The sequence below is a fragment of the Carlito syrichta genome, unplaced genomic scaffold (genome assembly GCF_000164805.1).
Source record: "Carlito syrichta isolate Samal-C Ts95f unplaced genomic scaffold, Tarsius_syrichta-2.0.1 Scaffold102214, whole genome shotgun sequence".
Classification (NCBI taxonomy): domain Eukaryota; kingdom Metazoa; phylum Chordata; class Mammalia; order Primates; family Tarsiidae; genus Carlito; species Carlito syrichta.
The window spans coordinates 7,166-21,277 of record NW_007046310.1 but is presented as its reverse complement, the minus strand read 5'-3'; the positions used below and the strand labels follow the sequence as shown (position 1 = coordinate 21,277).

At 37.8% G+C, this 14,112-nt stretch overlaps 1 pseudogene; it reads right to left on the bottom strand.

Annotated features, from left to right (window-relative positions):
- Positions 1 to 1,229: 1,229 nt before the first annotated feature.
- On the bottom strand, positions 1,230 to 2,164 carry LOC103267383 (annotated as a pseudogene).
- Positions 2,165 to 14,112: the final 11,948 nt, after the last annotated feature.

Sequence of the window (14,112 nt, the reverse complement as noted above, 5' to 3'; positions counted from 1 at the left end):
GTACGGGCTTCCCCTGCTAGGAAAGTGTTCTAGAAACCCATTGGCACATCTGCCTACACTGTTCTGAGTGTTCAGAAGTTTTTGACCAAAAATGGCATGACTCTTGTGTCCCACCCTCCTTATTTGCTCAGTCTCACCCTGAGCAACTTTTTTGTTGCTGTTCCCCAGATTAAGAAAAGTCCTCCAAGGGAAATGTTTTGCCTGTGTGGAAGAGATGAAACAGAAAATGGCAGAAACACTAAAAGGAGTCCAAATTAAGGAGTTCAAAAACTGTTTTGCGCAGTGGAAAAGGATCTCGATAAGTGTATTGTATCAAATGGAGAGTACTTTAGAAGTGACTAAAGTTTAAATATGTACAAATAAGTGCACAACTTTTAAAATATAAATTCTGTTTTTTTGAGTTTCTCCCTGGCATGTTCAGATTGGGAGACTGGAAATAGCTAAACATTAAGAGAAGACCCAGTAGAAGGAAGAGTGTGGTAAACCATGTCAAATAAAACAGAAGAGACACATGTTAAAATGTTAGAAAGTTGCCTTGGCATTTCCCAACAAGGACATTTTTAGTTAACAGGAAGTGTTTCAATGGAGTGGTGAGTGAACAGTTAAAATTGTAGTGAATCAATACAAGGACATAGACCTGCACGGTATGCATTGCATTTTAAGAAAAATAAACTTCATGGGAAGCAAGAAATGTATATTGTAGAGATCTCTTTTTTAAAAAAAAATGATAGCCTTGAAATATATATATATATTTTTTAAAAGAGCCAATATAGAATTTAAAGATAAAGATGTGAATAAGAATGGATAAGGATAAGACTCTGGAGATATGGGAAACTGTTCAAAATACAATTAAAGTACAAAGGAAGAAACAACCTTGTCAGCCTGGGAGAGTTGATAAGCACTCCGTGTTAAACATCCTATGCTAGGCATCATTAGTAACTTATGACACTCTCAACAATATGTACCCTTTTTTTTCTTTTTGCAAAATATTAAGAAATGTTATCAGGACAGGGTCTCTTTCCTGCTGTCTGTTGCACACTATGTCCAATGCAGCTCTATCTGGCCTAAATATATCTGTTTGTGGAATAATAAAAGAATGAGGACACATGAAGGATTTAAAGCTTTCCTCAAATATTTATTTTATTTTATTTTTTTTTTTAAGAGAAGTAGCCTTTATTTCCTTGTTTCTCAAATAAAGCTGACTGAGTTGGTTGCTTTCTGGTGATTAGTCAGAGACCAAATCCCATATCTTCTTCTGACTCCTCCAACTCTTCCTTGGCTTTAACCTTGGCGGGAGCTGCAGGGTCAGCAGGAGCAGCAGTGGCAGCAGCAGCCACAGGGGCAGCAGCCACAAAAGTAGATGGATCAGCCAAGAAGGTCTTGACCTTTTCAGCAAGTGAGAAGCTATAATCAGTCTCCACAGACAAAGCCAGGATTTATTTGTACCCATTGATAATAGAACGGGGTACTGATGCAGCAGTTGGATAACCAATCTGCAGACAAACACTGGCAACATTGCAGACAACCTCCAGGAAGCGAGAATGCAGTTTCCTCTGTGATGTCAGGCACTTCAGGGTTGTAGATGCTGCCATGGACAGACACTTGCTGCATGATCAGCCCACAGGAGAACGGGGAGATGTCCAGCATGTTCAGCAGTGTGACTTCACTGGCTCCCACTTTGTCTCCAGTCTTAATCAGCTGCACAACACTCAGGATTTCAATGGTGCCTCTGGAGATTTTAGTGTTGATGCCTAAAGCCTGGAAGGAGGAGGTGTTTTCAGGCCCCAGACTGGTGTTTTGGGTTGGCACAGTGACTTCACAAGGGGCATTGGCACCAGCACGGGCAGCAGCTGGCACCTTGTTGTTCAGCAGCATGTCCCAGATCTCAGTGAGGTCCTCTTTGGTGAACAATCCCCCAGATATGAGACAACAGTTTTCCCAGGGCTGGGTTGTTTTCCAGATGCCCTCGGATGGCCTTGTGCATCATGGTGTTCTGGGTCATCAGCACCACAGTCTTCTCTCAGAGGGACATGTGGATCCTCTGCATCTGCTTGGAGCCCACGTTGTCTGCGCCCACAGTGAAGCATTTTGAATAGTCATCCAAAAGTTGGATGATCTTAAGAAAGTAGTTGGACTTCCAGGTCGTCCTGTCTTCCCTGGGCATCATGGCAGTGTGTCAGGGATTGCCACGGAGGGTTTAAAGATGATGTCACTCACATGAGGACGCCTAGTAAGATCTATTTGTTTTATTTTCTATTTAAATAACACTATGTTCATGGTGTGTGTGTGTGTTTTGTCTTCTTTGCTCAACCTTCTTAAAGATTGACTAACACCAAAAAATGAATGAGACAAAGGGCAAAAGGAAAAGGTGGATGTTTGTTTGCTGATTAGAGGGACAAAATGCGAGCATAGTTTTAGATTTTTATGTGACTGGGCTTTTCCTAAGCATTCATTGTAGACCACTCTAATTCCATTTATTAAGTTACTACTCAAAGAAACTCAGACGAATATATTGTTCTTGTAGGAAGGCTTTTCTCTAGAAAAAATTCTCTAACTTTTTTAGAATGATAACTTCACAAGGTGTTCATTAATGTCATCTGAGAAAATATACCACTGGCAAGATAATCAAACAATGCAAAATGAATTTCATTGTCTTAAAATTTTTGGAGTGTCTGTTATGGCCTTAAGACATATCTACATATTCTTTGGTGTCTTCTTGTCACAGGAAGGAGTCCAGTTCTCTTCCCATTAAATATAAGCTGGCCTTAGTTACTGAATTCTAATTAATAGTGTGAGGTGGAGTGAACCTGCACAATGTTTTCTCAGATATAAAAGGCCATGCAGCATCTACTGGTTCTCCCTCTACAACTGAGAATATCATCCTTGAAATACAGTCACTGCCCAGGAAGTTCAAGTGTTGGTGGCTGGCAACACGTCCAGCTGAAGGTCCAACTGACAAGCAGATGAACTACAAGACCCACGATAAAGTGAGGATAAAAATGATTCCGGCATCCAGCCTTTGCCCAGCCCCAGCTGATGTTGGGTAAGCTCACTCTATCAAACCTTTCTTATATTGCAGGTTCATGAGCCAAAAACTGTCATTGTTTTTAGCATTAAATATCGGAGAGATTTTTTTATTTGGCATAGACACTAGAATGACCTACTGATTAATGATACAATGAAGATTATAAAAGGAATAAACTGCCCATCATTCTCTAAAATTATTTTCCCTCAGATCCTTTCTCTCTCAGTCATGCATAGAAGTAGTATACTGTAGGACTTACTTTAGGAATTGCTTAACATCAGTTTTACCTTTCTCTGAAATGTTTAAATGATACTTTTCATTTTTAAAAAAATTTCTGGGTGTTTTTATGAGATATATATCTTAATATAGCTGCCATTTCTTCCATGATTCTCAAGAATTATAACATGAAAATGTTACATTCTTCCAAGGGACCTGTCATTTCCATTTTACACACACACACACACACACACACACACACACACACACACACAACAGGGGTGCCAAAAAATGTATACATATTTTAAGTGATGCTATCTATGTAATACTTTTTGAAGATGAGTGGAATTAAGGTAGCAATGTGTACTGTGATGTTTGCTCAAAAGATGGCGTTAATTAAGTGAATGTTGATGTCACCATGCCACAGGCAGGGCAGTCAAATGGCAGAAGCATGGTTGTCATTTGAGAAGCATAAGACCAGTTTGAAGTGAAATTTATTTAAATATTTTGATTTTTTATTCTAAAAATGTGTGGTACAATTCAGGATTAGGTATACAAGGTATACAATGGTACAGGTGAAGTTTGAGCTTTGCTTTGGTCCCCACTTTGCCTGGTTAGAGATCAGGTACCCTTACTGATGTTGTGTCCCCTACCATACCCCACCTTGGCTGTATGCCCCTACTGCCAATCTCTTTCTTATAGTATTATGGTAAATGTTCAGAATCCATCATTAGTGAGAACATGTGGTACTCTGATATTTGTTTCTGTGATAGATCACTGACTATGATAGACTTTTAAGTCCATCCAAGTTGTTGCAAAGTCCGTATGTTTGTCCGTTTTTATGGTTGTAAACATTCCATTGTGTATATGTACCAAATTTTTTTTAATCCAGTTCACTTTCAATGGGCAACCTGGTCGGTTTCATGTCTTTGCTATTATGAATAGTGCTGCAATAAACAGGTATGTGCGGGTATCTTTTGTTTAGAATGCATTGCGTTCCTCTGTGTATATTCCAGTAGGGGGATTGCTGGGTCATATGGAAGGTCAACGTCTATTTCTTTTAAAAGTTTCCACACTGTTTTCCAAAGAGGTTGCACTAGTTTGCATTCCCACCTTTGTAGAAGCTTTCTCTTTTCTCTGCATCTTCACCAGCATCTGATGTTTGTTTTCTTAATGATGGCCATTCTTACTAAGGTTAGGTGGTATCTCAATGTGGTTTTAATTTGCATTTCTCTGATGATTAGTGAGGCGGAGCACTTGTTCATGTGTCTGTTTGCTGTCATATATCTTCTTTTGAAAAGTGTCTATTCATGTTTTTTAAACACATTTTAAAGGGGCTATTTGTTTGTTTTTTTTTTTTTTCCTTTCAGCACATTTCAGTTCAGTTCAGTTTTAGAACCTGGATGTTAGGCCTTTGTCAGATATACAGTTGGCAAATATTTTTTCCCATTCTGTGGACTGTCTTTCTGCTATCTTGATGGTTTCTTTTGCTTTGAAGAAGCTTTTCAGTTTGAAGAGGTGCCACTTGTCTACCTTATCTCTTTTTTTTTTTTTTTTTTGAGTTGGAGTCTCACTCTGTCGCCCAAACTGGAGTGCAGTGGCCGCTTCCCGCCACCGCAACCTCGACCTGCTGGGCTCCAGCGATCCTTCCGCCTCAGCCTTCCAAGTAGCTGGAACTACAGGCGTGTGCTACCACGCCCGGCTAATTTTTTTTTTGATTTATTGTAGAGATGAGGTCTCGCCTGCCCAGGCAGGTCTCGAACCCGCGGGCTCAGGCAATCCACTCACCTCAGCCTCCCAAAGGCGCAGGAGTACAGGCTGAGCCACCGAGCCTGGCTTACCTTATCTCTTATGGCATGGGTATTTGAGGTTTTGATCAGGAATTTGTTGCCATTTCCAATTTTCATAAGTATGTCTCCTGCATTGTCTAAGGTTTTTATAGTTGGAGGTTTTACATTTAGATCTTTGATCCATTTAGAGTTTATTTGTGTATGGTTATAGGTAGGAGTCCTGTTTTAATCTTCTGCATATGGTCAGTCAGTTTTCTCACAACCATTTACTGAATAGGGTCTCCTCTTCCCAGTGGTTGTTGGTGGAGGTTTTGTCAAGATGAGTTGGTTGAGAAATTTGGGGTTTGCATCCAGAATCTCTATCCTGTTCCATTGGTCCGTATGCCTATTCTTGTACCGATACCAGGCTGTTTTAATTATCATAGCACTATAGTAAAGTTTGAAGTCTGGAAATGTAATACCTCCACATTGTTTTCTTTACTAAGGATTGGTTTGGCTATTCATTGTTGTTTATTTTTCCATATGAATTTCTGTATTGTCATTTCCACATCTGAGATGAATTATGTTGGTAATTTAATGAATATTGCATTACATCTGTAGATTGCCTTTGGTAGGATGGACATCTTAACAATGTTGATTCTTCCTAACCATAAGCATGGGATATTTTTCCATTTATTTGTGTCTTCTTGGATTTCTTTGATCAGAGTTTTTTAGTTTTCATTGTAAAGGTATTTTACATCTCTGACTTGGAAGATGTCGAAGTATTCAATTTTTTTGTGGTTATGATGAATGTGATAGTGCTTTTTATTTGGTTCTCTGCTTGTTTGTTGTTGGTGTATAAGAATGTGCCTGTTTTTTGCACATTTATTTTGTACCCTGAGATTTTGTCAAAGTCCTTTATCAGTAGAAGCAGAGTTTTGACAGATTCTGTTGGATTTTTGAGGTATAGGATCATATCATCAGCACAGAGGGATAACTTAACTTCCTCTTTTCCTTTTTGGATACACCTAATTCCTTATCTTGTCTAATTGCTCTAGCTAGGAATTCCAACTTATTGTTGAACAAAAGGGGTGAGAGTGGGAAGCCTTGTCTTTTTCCAGTTTTCAGGGGAAATGTTTCCAGGTTCTGTCCAGCAATATGCTGGTTGTGGGTTTATCATTGATGGCACTTACTATTTTGAGGTATGTTCCTTCTGTGCCTAGATGTTTGAGGGTTTTTATCAAGAAGGGATGCTGGATTTTATCAAAAGCTTTTTCTGCATCTAATGATATAATCATATGGTACTGTTTTTATATCTGTTGATGTATTTAACTACATTTATGATCTTGCAGATATTGAACCAGCCCTGCATCCTTGGGATGAAGCCTACTTGGTCATGGTGGATGATTTTTGAGACTTGTTGTGTGAGCCAATTTTCTAGAATCTTGTCGAGAATTTTTGCATCTATGAGGAATATTGGCCTGCAGTTCTCTTTTTTTGTTGTATCTTTACATGGTGTATGTATCAGTGTGAGGCTATCTTCATAAAATGATTTGGGGAGATTTCCATCTTTATCAGTTGCCATGAATGCTTTCAATAGGATTGGTGTCAGCTCCTCCGTATATGTTTTGCAGAATTCCATGGGAAAGTCATCTGGTCCAGGGCTTTCTTTGTAGGTTCCTTTCTTATAATGGAATCAGTTACCTGGGTTGCTATTGGTCTTTCATGCATCAATGTCTTCTTATTTCAACACTGGGAGGTTGTGTGATATCAGAAAGTTCTCCATTTAATTTAGGTTTTCAAATTTGTTTCCATACATGTGTGCAGAGTAATCTTTGATAATCTTTTCTGTTTCTTTGTGGTCAGCTGTGATTTGATCTTACGCATTTCTGATTATGTTTATTTGGGCTTTTTCTCTCTTTTTCTTTGTCATTCTGGCTAAGGTCCATCAATCTTATTTATTCCTTCATATAACCAGCTTTTGGTTTTGTTGACTTTTTTCTATAATGTTTTTTTCCTTTATGTTCCATATTTGGGCTTTTACTTTGGTGATCTGGCTTCTGCTGCTAAAGTTAGAGTTCTGACGACCTTGTCTTTCCAGCTCCTTTAGGTGATTTGTAAGGCTGTCAGTGTGTGATCTTCCCACTTTCTTGATGTGCAGTCATAGAGATAAAAATTTCCCTCTTAGAACTGTTTTCATGGCATCCAAGAAGTTATGGTAAGATGTGTCTTCATTTTCATTTGTTTCCTGGAATCTTTAATTTCTGTTTTAATTTCTGTGTTGACCCAGGAGGCTTTCAGAATCATGCCTGTTTAGTATCCTTATCTTTGTGAGTTTTGGAGTAGTTTTTTGGTGTTGATATTTATTTTTATTCCACTGTGTTCTGAGAAAGTGCATGGCAGTATTTTGATTTTATGAAATTTGTTTATGCTTGATTTATGGCTGGGATTTGATCGTTCTTCAAGTATGTTCCATGTGGTGGTGAGTAGAATGTATATGTTATGGTTGTTGCATGGAGTATTCTGCAGGTATCTATTGGTCAAGCATCAAGTTGAGGTTCTGGATCTCTTTGTTGATTTTTTTCTTGCTCTATCGTGAGCTGTTCATGGGGTATTTAAGTCCCTAGCTATAATAGTGTCAGAAAAAATATTTTCTTTTTTAGTTTACTTAGTAGTTGCTTTATAAATGCTGGTACTCCTATGTTGGGTGCATATATATTTAGGATGAATATTTCTTGTTGAAGAATTGAATATTTTATTATTGTGCAGTGTCCTTTTGTATCTTTTAAAATTTTTGGTACTTAAAGGTTGCTTTGTCTGATAGTACAATAATGACTCATGCCTTCTTTTGGTATCCATTTGTCTGGAAACTCATTTTCCATCCTTTAACTTTGAGTCTCTGTGCACCCTTTGTGGTGAGTTGAGTTTTCTGGAGGCAGCTAATAAGTGGATCATGGTCTTTTATCCAGTTTAACATTCTGTGTCTTTTCAGTGGTGCATTTAGTCCATTCACATTCAGGCTGATTACTGAAATTGTTTATCCTTGTCATGAGGTTTCTTCATTTGGTTTTCATTTTTAGTTTTTGTATTGCTGTATGTGTGTGTTTTCAAGTTTGCTGTCATGATGTATTCTCTGTTGGTTCTGTGTTCTGCTGTGCTCTTGAGAACTGTGGGTCATTCTTTTTTTCTTTATTCTCTGCTTAATACCTTTTTAAGTATCTTCTGCAGAGTTGGTCTGGAAGCTGCATAATCTCTTAGGGATTGGATATGTCTGGAAAGGTTTTTAATTCTACATCACTGATAAAGCTGAGCTTGTCTGGGTAGGAAATTCTTGATTCAAAATTGTTTATCTTTGAGGATTTTGACTATTGGACTCCAGTCCCTTCTAGCTTGTAGTGTTTCTGCCAATAGGTCAGCTATTATTGATTATTTTTCCAGGGTAGATAGTCTGACCTTTCTCTCTTGCTGCTTTTAGGATTTTTTCTTTTGTGCCCACTTTGTATAGGCAAATTACTATGTGTCTAGGGGTTGGTCTCATTTTATGTATTGCTGAAGTTCTCTGTATCTCTTATGTTTGAATGGTCACATCTCTGATGAGATGGGGAAAGTCTTCTTGGACAACCTCCTGGAATACATGTTCCAAGGTGCTCTTCATTTCTCTTTGTTCTTCTGAGATTCCAAACAGGCATAGGTTCTGCCTCTTGATTTAATTTCACAATTTTTGTGGACTTTGTTTTTTCTTTCTGAGTTTTCTTTCTATGTTTTTTACAGATTGGGTTAATTCCATGTTCTGGTCTTCAACTTCTGTGATTCTTTCTTCTGCTTGATTAATTCTGCTTTCCATGCTTGTCATCTTGTTATTTGTTTCCTGAATAAAAATTTTAATGGCCAAAATCTGTTACAAGTCTTTCAGTGTTGCATCCTGCCTTTTTTGAGTCTTGTTCACCCTTTCCATCCATTACCTAATCCTTGTAGTATTCTGGGGTCAGTCGCTGGTGACTTCCATTGTTTGGGTTCTGAGGTCTGATTTTTTTTTTGGATGTTTTCTCTTTGTTACACTGGAAATTACCTGTGGGATTCTGTTTATTTTTCCTGATTTGTGATAGAACTCTTTCTTTTCTCGTTAGTTCTATTATTTAGTAGCAGTGGGAGAGACTTTCACTTCTTATGTTTGCTCCGCCCTCTATTCTTCCCTGTAGCTCTATTATTTAGTAGCATTGGGAGAGACTTTCACTTCTGATGTTTGCTCATCCCTCTATTCTTCCCTGATCAGGGCTCTGAATTTGTTCTCTTTTGAAATAGGGTCGTGGGTGGAAAGCTCTGCTGTCTCTTGTAGTTTTGAGAGTCAAATAAGGTGGAGGATGTGGAGCTAGGATTCAGAATATACTTGTAAATCACAATGTTCACTGATTGTGGTATGTTTTCCCCGAGACCCACTCCCTACCACCACTCTATACGGTGATGCAATGGGTACATGTGTGTACTTCCTGAGTTCAAGATACAGTAACAGCAACGAGAACAGAGAAATTAAAATTAAATAAGACAGATATAAATTTTAAAAAAATGAAAAAAGACAGAAAAACAAAAACAGAAACCATAGCGCAGAACAATTGAACACACAACACACTGACACAAACACTCCCCAAAGCAAATCAGAATAACAAGAAAGCAAAGCAAAACAAAATAAACAAACAAACAAAAAAAAACAGGAATATCAAACACACACACACTCAACACAAAATAACAAAAACGAAAAAGAGAAAGAAAAAGAAAAGAAGAGAAAAAATAATTCAAATTGAACATTCACACATATATTCAGTCATACATTAAACTAAAAAAAGAGAACAAAATAGCAAAAACAAACAAACAAAAAACTGGAAGGTGAACACTCAATCATTCATGTACAAATATAAACAGAAAATAAATAACAGAAGAAATATAAAAGGAGGGATATGCAGATTGAGCCCTCACATACACATTCATGCACAAAGGAAAAACTTTCAAAAATACAAAAAACAAACAGCCTCCCCCCCGCCCAAAACCTACCCTTTTGTGGCAGGTTCTTTAATTGTTCCTCTCAGCTGCCTTTCTGCTGTCACCTACAGAGTTTTGGCCTCACAGTATTTCCAGTATCCAGCTCAGGGAAAGAGGATGGGGCAGTTGAAGTTGAAGTGGGTGGGAATTCAGTCTTCCCTTCCCACTCCTGTATGGTCAGGGTGATTTCCTCCAGTTCTGAGGTGCAAGGTTGTTTCTTCCCCAGATGCTGGCAGGGGGTGAGGGGCACCATAATCAGGCTTACTCTGGAGTCCTCTTATTGTGGCTGTTGTCCAGGCTCCACCTGGGTTCATACCTGTCAATTGTTCCCTAGTTGTGTGGGGCTGATGTTCAGAAGAATGCTGGGGAGGAGGCAGTTGGGTCAGTCCCAGACTCACCACTGATCTCTTTGGAGGTCTTCCTTGCCCTTTTCTGGTCACACCCTTTGTCCTATGGTTGAATAAGGGTAGGGGGTAGGACATCTGAGATTCAGTACTCATTTTGTCTCTCTGGAGTTTGAGCTTTCAGGATATTCCCTCTGAGTCACAATCAACCCCTGATTAGTTAATACACCATTCACAGAAATTGGGATCATTGCTCCATGGTGGGCAAGCCAAAGCACTTTACTGCCCAGTTTTCAAGATGGTAACTGCTTGCCTCTTTCATCTCCAGTGGGGCTCTCCCTCTGGGATCCCTCACTGTACTCCTTCCACAACTTTTGCTGCCAGTGTCAGACTAGGTGCTCCAGTGGTGAGGCAGAGCCTGAAGCTGGCAGTCTTTCCCAGCACCTTCTTCCCAGGAAGGCCTTTGTTGATTTAAAATAATGGCAGTCAGTTTCTGCACTCCAGGAAGTGCTAGAAACCAAGCAAAGCAGCTGCACACCAGCCACTTCACCAGGAAAGCCCTGGTCACTTGCTCCTGAGTTCCTACTCAGTCTCTCCCAGAAACTTCTTCCTGGGAGGGACTTTGTTGATTTTTTTTTAATGGCACTCAGTTTCTGTGTCCTGGGAAGTGCTGGGAATCAAGCAGAGCAGCTACAGCACTAGCTGCTTCACCAAGAGAGCCCTGGCCACTTGTTCCTGAACCCCTACTCAGTCAGCCACTCACACACCCACCTACTCACCAACACCTATGCAAGATTTTCTGTACACTCATTCACACTAGGACCCTCATAGTCCAACTGGTTCCCCCACCATCTTCCTTCCGACCCTCCTGAAGTGTTTTAAAATTTGAGAATGTGTGAAAGTACGAGAAAGAGGTGTGAGTATGCAACAGAACTCCAACATGCCCAACAATTGCATGCATTCATGATAAGTTTGAGATACATGGTACTGTGTGTGATGTGCACAAGGGAAGATCCAAGAGAACTTGCACAACAATAAGTACTTCAGTAGTTCGCCATAATCAGAAGTGTCTGGACATCGATGGTAACAATTTTGAGAACATCTTGTAATTGCAGAAGTCAAGGTGATTTGTATTTATCATTTGCTATTGGTATATAATGAATAATACAATACTAATGTTTTTTCCTTTCTTCAGATATGTATACAATTTTTTGGAAACCTCTGTATATATACTATTTTTTCCTTTCTTTGTTAAAGTTAGAATTAGGGGTGTATTAAGTAGAACTTACCTTAGCTTGTTATTTTGACTTCCTAGGGAAGAATGTATGGATTGAATAATTCAAGAAGTTCTCAGACACTGTATTTTAAGTGAATGGATATTCAGTAGAGCTGGTTATTTGCAGAACTTTCATGAAATGTTGTGTTCTATCATCTCTATGATAGCACATTTCCTTATAGATATCATTTTAGTCTTACTTTCCTTTGGTTATCAGCAAGCTTCCACCCTCGTATGTATATATTTCCATGAAGATTTGTGCTTTCAAGAGCTACATTTTTTATCTCTGCTTTTCCTCTTAAGAAGTATATTTCTTTTGAATATGAAACATCCATACCACATTGCCATTTTACAATCTTGATTTCCATTTCACAAATTCACAGTGAGAACAATACGATTATATTCACTGTCCTGTTTTAAAGTCTCAATTTAAATTTACTTACTATCCATTCTCAGTGTGTTGGTTTATAGATACTATATCCATAAATATACTAAAATGATGGGACCTTAAGTTATGGTCCCGAAATGTAATTTCAACTCACAAGTAGTGTTGTCAAACACAGATACCTTCTTATAGATTTATTTTCTTTCCTGTAGTCCCCAAACACTAGGCTGATCTGTTATAAAGTTGATATAATACAATGTTTCTAATACTAACAAAATACTAACAAATTATTACTAAAAATACTAATTTTGTTAATACTAACAAAAATTAGACATATTGGGTTTCTATATTTAAGACTCAGAGTACTAGCAAAAATCCTGTTTATTGTAGTTTTTCCATCCTTCTCAAATTTGCCTCATCTGTATTCAAATGTTGCGACTGTTATTTTAAAGTTTTTATACCTATGCAAATTATTTGATACATGCATATGCAATTTCTCTAAAAGAGATCCTATTTAGGACAAAACAACTTATGTTAATAACAGAAACATATTTCATCTCTATGTTACTATATTTTTTGCAAATCATCCATGAATAAAACAAGAATACAACATAATATGAAGGATTTGTTAAAATCTAGACAGTAAATTAAATTATTAAATTGTATGGTGAGTCAATAAATCATTAGCTATTAGTGAAAAGACAAATATAACTATATTGCAACATGTATAAAATTCCAAAATTATAATACTACATTATCCTTGTGTCAGATTCTAAGGCACCTAGAAAATTCTTTCAGAAGTGATTCTGAAACATAAGAAAATTAATTAATTTGAAATATATACATTTAACTTCAGAGGGTACATGCTCAGGTTAGTTACATGGGCATATTGCATGGTGGTGAAGTTGGGGCTTCTATTGAACCTGTACTCAAATAATGAGCATTGTGCCCAATAGGTAGTCTTTCAGTCTTCACACTCCTCCCCTTCCTCTCCCCCTTTTGAGAGTTCCCAGTGTCTGTTCTTATCTTTACAGTCTTGTGTACCCAGTATCTAGCTCCCAATTATAAGTTAGAACATGTGAATTGGTTTTCTGCTTCTGTAATAATTTGCTTAGAATAATAGCCTCCAGTTGCATCCACATTATGACAAAGAGCATGATTTCATTCTTTCTTAGAGCTGTGTAGTTGTCCATGGAGTGTATGTACTGCATTTGCTTTATTCAATCCACTATTGATGAACACCTAGGTTTGTTTCATGTTTTTACTACTGTGAATAGTGTTGCAGTGAAAATACCAGTGCAGGTCCCTAATTGGTAGAACAACTTATGTCCCTTTGGGTTTATACCCAGTCATGGGATTATTGGGTCAAATAGTAATTTTCCACTTTTAGTTCTTTGAGAAATCTCCAAACTGCTATCCATGGGGACTAAACTAGCTTATATTCCCACCAACAGTATGTGAGTATTCTCTTTTCTCTACAGCCTCACCAACAGCTATTTGCTTTTTGACTTAATAATAATACCCACTCTGGTATAAGATGGTATCTCATTATGGTTTTCATTTGTATTTTTCTGATGGATGGTGATACTGGAATTTTTTCATATGTTTTTGGCCACTTGTATGTCTTATGTTGAAAAGAGTCTATTCATGTCTTTTGCCCATTTTTTCATGGGATTATTTTTTTTCTTATTGATTTCAGTTCCTTATAGATTCTGGATATTAACCCTTTTTCAGATACATAGTTTGAAAATATTCTTCCATTCTGTAGTTGTCTACTTACTCTGTTAATAGCTTCCTTTGCTGTACAGAAAGTCTTTAGTCTAATTAGGTCTTACATTTAAGTATTTAATCCACCTTGAGTTAATTATGGTAAGAGGTAGTTGTCAAGTCTTATTTTTTATGCACATGATTTCCCTGTTTTTCCAGCACCATTTATTGGATGGGATGTCCTTTTACCATTGTTTATTTTTGTCAGGTTTGCCAAAGATCAATTGGTTGTAGGTGAATGGCAATGGATGTGGTAAAAGCAGACATCTTTCATAGGGGAATTCCTCTAACTTCTC